The sequence below is a fragment of the Daucus carota genome, chromosome 2 (assembly GCF_001625215.2).
Source record: "Daucus carota subsp. sativus chromosome 2, DH1 v3.0, whole genome shotgun sequence".
NCBI lineage: Eukaryota > Viridiplantae > Streptophyta > Magnoliopsida > Apiales > Apiaceae > Daucus > Daucus carota.
This window is the reverse complement of record NC_030382.2, coordinates 13,342,691-13,348,910: the sequence shown is the minus strand read 5'-3', so window position 1 is coordinate 13,348,910 and position 6,220 is coordinate 13,342,691. Positions and strand designations below refer to the sequence as shown.

General features: G+C 35.5%; 1 long non-coding RNA gene across 1 annotated transcript; it reads left to right on the top strand.

Annotated features, from left to right (window-relative positions):
- Window positions 1–221: 221 nt before the first annotated feature.
- Window positions 222–1,406, top strand: LOC108208173 (uncharacterized). Its single transcript, XR_001804270.2, has 2 exons — window positions 222–626; window positions 1,105–1,406. It is a non-coding gene; the product is annotated as an uncharacterized LOC108208173 (long non-coding RNA).
- The last annotated feature ends 4,814 nt before the right edge of the window (window positions 1,407–6,220 follow it).

The window sequence follows — 6,220 nt, the reverse complement described above, 5'->3', positions numbered from 1 at the left end:
ATTAACTAATCTTATTTAAGTTATATAAAACCAATAATAAAAATATCTTTAAAAATTACAATTTAGTAGTTGAGTGGATTTATTTTTAAGATTTGATTTTAAATGTTAATTAAAGATTCATTTGTTAAAAATTTAACAAAAAAATTAAAACAAAAGAATTCATATGTAAAGCTTGACACAGTTTTCGATGAAAAGGAGTAGCGGGATTTTCATTTTTGTTAACAGCCCCATTTTTTAAACACATAGCTTTACTAACTCTCAAACTCATTTATCTAACTCACACACCTCTCTCTCTCTCAGCACCTCTCGCAGCTCGGTCTCAACACCTTTGTGTCTCTCTTTTCACCTCTGTCTCTCCGGACACCACCGTCTTTCTCCATTTTCTCGTCCCTTTCAATTTAATTACAAAATAAGGCTTAATTGATTGGTAGATTTAAAATTAGACTCGAATATTGGAGGGGTCGAGGCTTGGGTTCTTCAAATTAGGGCTCCATTCTCACACTTTATCTTTGATTTTAATGTTTTTTTCTTAGAGGTTTCTATTTGAAATTATCTTTTAATTAAACTCTCTTTTTGTTTACAGGGCTTCTTCAATTCGGCGTTGCATCTCAAGGATTTCATTGCAGGTATCTCCCTCAGTGCTGTCTTGGTTATATTTCTATTTTTATGCTCTATTAAACTCTATTTTTGTTTATATTTGGTTTATCTATACGATTGTGATGATATTTCTTGATTTATGCTCATTATCAAGGGGTTTCATTTTTGTGTCGATGAATGTCGAATATGATATAATGTTTTTTTAAGGATATTTATGTTAATTTTTGGTACATTTATATCTGGAACCATCTGCTATTACATGGTCCATCTGCATTGTGGATTCAATCATTATACCTTCTTCGTACTGTGCCTCTAAGCAAGTGTCACTGGTACAGAGTCTCATGATGTCTATTTCAAGTATTATTCCCAACTTCTTCATGGGTATTATCACATATTCACTATGGACGGAGTAATCACCTTCAGTATTTATAATAATGTGTCCATTACTCATGCTTGACTTGATATTTTTCTTTAAAGATTGATTCTCTACTTTGGTTTGTTTTGAAGGGTTTTATATACATATCTTCCGTAACTGAAGTGATGATGATACATCTTCAACATGGTCAGGCCTCTGCAACATGTATAAAGAAGCAAACAGAGCATAACATATGTTTTTTAGTAGATTACCATATTTGCTAATTGTGTGGTTATTTGAAGAATTGTATAGTTATTGTTATGGATTGGATGTTAGTTTTAGTAGTTGGTAAATCGGATGTATAATTAGTTGGATGTTAGATGTTTTAGTAGTTGGATGTTGGATGTTTGGTGTATGGATTTTAAGTATTTATTAGAATGGTTTATTTTGGAAATTATTGTATATTTAGAGCATATATGTCAAAACAATTGGTAAAATGTAACAATAACTAGCTGAAATGTTGCAAAAATTATTTCTTAAAAATGTTACAGTAGCATATTGAAATGTTGCCAAATTAACTGGCCCCACATTGCCACGTGGCAGTTAGGTGGGTCCCACAGTGACCCCCCGGTGGGCCCTACAGTGGCCCCCATAATTTTTTTAAAAAAAATCAATTACTCTTAGGTAAAAAAATTTTATGATAGGGTAGGAGAATAAAATGTTATCTTACATAGACTTTGCTAACATATATGTTCTGTTGCTTTAGAGGAAATATATGTTGCCTAAGACACCCTAGGGCAACATGGAAAACACTATCATAAAAAAGATGTTACCTTAGCCCTTTTACGGGCCTTTAGTAACATATCGGCCCCCTGTTGTATCATATATTCTATGTTGGAGAAGGCCTTTTATGGCGTAGTGCAAGAAGGATCCAAGAACTCCATGTGTTCTACAAGGATTCAAACTCTTCAAGAATGTCTACCTAGAGTCCTAGATAAACATCAGGAACAAAAGATAATGATCACAATCAATTCTATTCCATCTCAAATACAGAAGCCTACTTTTACGAGGTTTCTAGTACTTGGAATCTCACTTCCAATCAGTCTCCAACATTGAGATCTCAATATAAAGGACTCTACCTCTCACAACTAGAACTACGTTTTTGACTTGATTCCTTACACAGCTAAAGATACATAGGCATCCCGAATCCCGAGAATAGTCTTTAAAGCACGAAGCTCACCTTTCGTTTTTCGATCTTTAACAATAGGAAAAAATTGGACCTGACAATGATTATCCTTAGCCAACTTTTATATAGATAATAGATTGTGTTAAACAAAGGAACACAAAGCACATCCAAAAGTGGCAAGTTAATTTGGAGTTTAGCTTTACCTTTATGAGAAATCCTTCTGTCGTTGAAACTACTGTCAAGGAACCAGAAGCTACTGTCAGCGAAGCCACTGTAAGCAGGATAGAAGATGCTGTCATAGAGCCTACTGTCAATATCACCACTGATGAAAGAGTTTCAATGGAAGCTGAAGAAGCTGCCACAGAAAATAATGTCAACACATCTATCAACGAAGTTGCTGTCATCGCTGGTGATTCTACTGTCAACAAAGTTGCTGGCACAACTGGTGAAGCTGATGGTAATGAAAATGTTCCAATGAAAGTAGAGGCTACTTTCAATCAAGAATTACCTCTAGAGACAGAAGTTACTGTCAATGAAGAAATTCCTATGGCAATTGAAGATGCTACCATTAAGCCAACTCCACCGGAAACAGAAAGCGTTGTCGAACCTGCTGTCACTACTGAAGCTATTCTAAACGAAATTGAAGACATTGTCACAACTATAGTCAAAAATAGTAAAGTACTCAAAAGAAAAACCTTCAAGGAAATCATTCAGAAAAGGGGAGCTAGGTGGACAAGAAGACTGAAAGGTTTCAGGACTAAAAGGAAGCCTAAGGTGCTCAAGAAAAATGTTCACGTCAAGACTGACACAATGCCAATTCAAGGAATAATCGAAAACAGTTTTGATGCAATGAAGAGGTACCTGACAATAAGGATTACTGAGGTAGGAATCGATTACGAAAATGAAAAATTTGTTTCATACAAGTTGTTCCATCCTCGCATTGAAGGTCATGTAGATCACACTGACTTTGACAACGATTTCAAGAATCAAAGAACTGAAGATGCTCGATCAATTGAATTCTTTGAGCTCAAAAAGGATGATGGAAATTCTAGAGGATGATCCCACTGTCACTCCTGAAAGAGCTTGAAATGAGAACTGAGTTGTTGATCGCCGTTAATCGTTGCTGTGTGTGTGAACGGATCGATCAGAGCTGTTTTTATCCTGAAAGCGAACATTAAAGCAACCCATCACTACGTAAGTGGGGCAATATTCACTTCAAGAACAGCCTAGTCTTCATCGTGGGGCTAGGTGACTTAGCTGTTTTACATATCTGGTAGCTTGTTTCTGCGAAAGCGTCGACCAAATAAGATTTCTTGTTTTCTCGTTATTTTTTCAGTCGCTGATTTATTGCGTATTTTTGCATTTTTGATTTGTTGCGGTTTTCGATTTGACCTGTTCTTGTTTGTGTGTGTGTAACTGTGATTGTTGCTTTGGATTTCCAACAAAGAAGAATGCAATATTATATGAAGATGTTAGCTAGGAATCAATAATTTTTGATGATAACATAAACACTCTGTAACATGTTTTATTTAGAATCTTTATCAAAATTTCAGTTGTAATTGTTATATCTCTTGTCCTTGAGAATTATCAACGGATGGATAGAATAATGTGCCTAATTGTAAATATCCAATGCCATGTAATTCTATCTAAGTGAAGGATATTCAACTGATGAGATGTAAATATTCAACTGATGAAGACTGGATCATGTTTCAACTGATGATAACCAAGCATTCAACTGAAGACAAAGTGTTCAACTGATGATGCTAAGGAATTCAACTGATGAAACGGGAACATCATTCAACTGATGAAGTCTGTAATTCGTTCAACTGATGATGGAGCTTTCAACTATTGAAGAAAATAGCAGTTGAAAGTGACTAGAGCTTTCAACTGATGAAGCAAATAGCAGTGGAAAGTGACTAGAGCTTAAGCATGACAAATCACATGGATCGAATTACACTAAAATAGACATGGAAGCCTGATTAGGAAAATAAAGAAGAACCAGAAACATTCTTATCTCATGCAATGCAATCTGGATCAAATCAAGATGATGGTCAAAGATGAAGACATCTCAGAAAGCATGCATAAGACAAAGATGTGCAGCATTGTTTAGATTATAGTGCAATTTGTATTCTAGTTAAAAGCTTTGTAAAACTTGGAGTATATAACCAAGTTAGTAGCATCAGTTGAATGTGTTCGAAAAACTTGAGAGAAAATCTGAGAGTTAGAAACTATTCAAGTTGTGAACCTGCAGTTGTGCGAATTGTAATTAATCCACAGATTCTTCAATATAAAATCTCACGGGTGGATCATTCAATCCACCCGTATTTTTAATACTTGGTGTTTTTCTGTTTTATTGCTTTTAAGTGTTCTTGTTCTTGAATCTTTTAATTTGTAAAAGATTGTATTCAACCCCCCCTCTACAATCTTTCTCATAGTTGGTGTAAATTAACAATTGGTATCAGAGCGAGGTTTCCAACAAACAGGGAAAAAGATCAACACTGCTAGAGAAAGATGGGAAAGAAGGATGCTGGAGTGAAGATTCCTGTTCTTGACAAAGATAACTACTTTCACTGGAAACTGAGAATGCACCTGCATTTGTTGTCTATTGAAGAAACTTATGTGAACTGCATTGAAAAAGGACCTCATGTCCCCATGAAGGTCTACACCAGTATTGGAGCTGATGGTGAAGACATGGTAGGCAAGATGATTCCAAAACCTATCCATGAATACTCTCAAGAAGATACTGAAGAAGTGCACAAGGATAAGAAAACCATGAACCTTCTGTTTAATGGTTTGGATCAAGAAATGATTGATAGTGTTATCAGCTGCACAAGTGCCAAAGAAGTTTGGGACACCATCAGGACCATCTGTGAAGGGAATGAGCAAGTGAGAGAAAACAAAATGCAGTTGCTGATTCAACAGTATGAGTCATTCCATTTCAAGGCTGGAGAAAGTTTAAGTGACACATTTAACAGATTTCAAAAACTGTTAAATGGTTTGAAACTTTTTGGAAGAATATATCAAGTTAAGGATTCAAATTTGAAATTCTTGAGAGCTTTTCCCAACGAATGGAGACCCATGACAGTCTCTCTCAGAATCACTGAAGAATTCAAAGACTACACTCTTGAGAGACTGTATGGAACTTTGAAAACTTATGAGCTTGAAATGGAACAAGATGAAGAGATAGAAAAGAGCCAAAAGAAAGGGTATTCATCTGTGGCTCTAGTTGCATCTCTTGATGATACTGTCAAGGATAAGGTAAAATCTCAAGTTGAAGAAACTGAGAAGTTGGTCAAAGAAGAGAGCTCAGAATCAAGCAAAGAAAAAGGAAAAGATGTAGCTGATTGTGGTGAAGAAAGTGATGGGATTGATGAGCACTTGGCCTTCCTGTCAAGAAGAATTTTAACCCTGCAAAATCATTTAAAGGCAATCCCAAGTCTGACAGAAGCATGGTGGATAGATCCAAATTCAAGTGCTTCAACTGTGGAAATGCAGGTCACTTTGCAAATGAATGCAGAAAGCCTAAAGCTGAGAAGAGGTCTAATGAAAATATGGACTACAAAAAGAAATACTATGAACTTCTCAAGCAAAAAGAAAGGGCATTCATTACAAAGGATGATTGGCAACTAGAGATGATTCTGATAAAGAGGAGGAGTTTGTCAATCTTGCTCTAATGGCTAACTCCACAGATCAAGAAGAAAACACTGGAAGCAGTAGTCAGGTATTTGCTACAAACTTAGTTGAGTTAACTAAAGATGAATGCAATGCTACTATCAATGAAATGTCTACTGAATTATATCATTTGCATGTCTCTTTAAAGTCTCTCACTAAGAAAAACTGTAGAATTAAGGAAGCTAACACCTTTCTTAGTGATAGAAACAATGCTCTGGAAACTCAATTCATTGAGTTTGAGAAACTGAAGATTGAATGTCAGACAGCCAAAGATGATCTTTTGGTTGTCTTAAAAAGAGAAGAGATCATAAGAAAACAGCTTGATAAGGAACAAGAAATAATTTCCAAATGGAAATCTGGAAGAGATGTTTCCACTAATATCATCAACATGCAAGGTAGAGAAACCTTTG